Source organism: Sinocyclocheilus grahami, unplaced genomic scaffold (assembly GCF_001515645.1).
Source record: "Sinocyclocheilus grahami isolate Dianchi unplaced genomic scaffold, SAMN03320097.WGS_v1.1 scaffold1496.1, whole genome shotgun sequence".
Taxonomy (NCBI): domain Eukaryota; kingdom Metazoa; phylum Chordata; class Actinopteri; order Cypriniformes; family Cyprinidae; genus Sinocyclocheilus; species Sinocyclocheilus grahami.
The window spans coordinates 160,571-161,246 of NW_015506675.1; positions in this window are offsets into that span (position 1 = coordinate 160,571).

The window sequence follows — 676 nt, forward strand, 5'->3', positions numbered from 1 at the left end:
TCGCGAGACTAGCATATCTCAGAGGCGCGCGCGCTGCGCATACGTCATACGCCTTCCACCGGAACAGATCCGCGAATGACAGATAACGGAAGTGAGAGAAAAGTGTTTATTCCATTTGAAATATGGATATTTTTCTTACAAAAAAATCATGGATTCGCCACAAGGGGCCTTTATTCATCCCTCGGAGCCGTCTGCGGTACGTTTTATAATGAATGCGCGAGCTTTATTTGACGACTTGTGGACTGTTCAACTGCAACACCCGCTGAGTGCCAATAAACGGCTTGAAAGATCAAAGACAATTTTTAATATAACTCCGACTGGATTCGTCTGAAAGAAGAAAGTCATATACACCTAGGATGCTTCGAGGGTGAGTAAAACACAAGCTAATTTTCATTTTTGGGTGAACTAACCCTTTAAGGGTTATGTTATTAATGTTAATAAACCGTTTGTATTTAAAAACACATCATAATTTCCTAATATTAACTGTCACTAATAGTTGTTATTGCTGAAAATTTTGATACCACATGACATATTAGTATGACCAGCTCTCTTGAGTCAGGATACTTCTCTCCTCTTCTCAACTGAGCAAGTAAGAGATAGTTTTCAGTTATTACTTGGGTTTATCCATAAAAAAAATTGCCCAGTACATTAGACGTTAAAGCTATCCCATGATCAT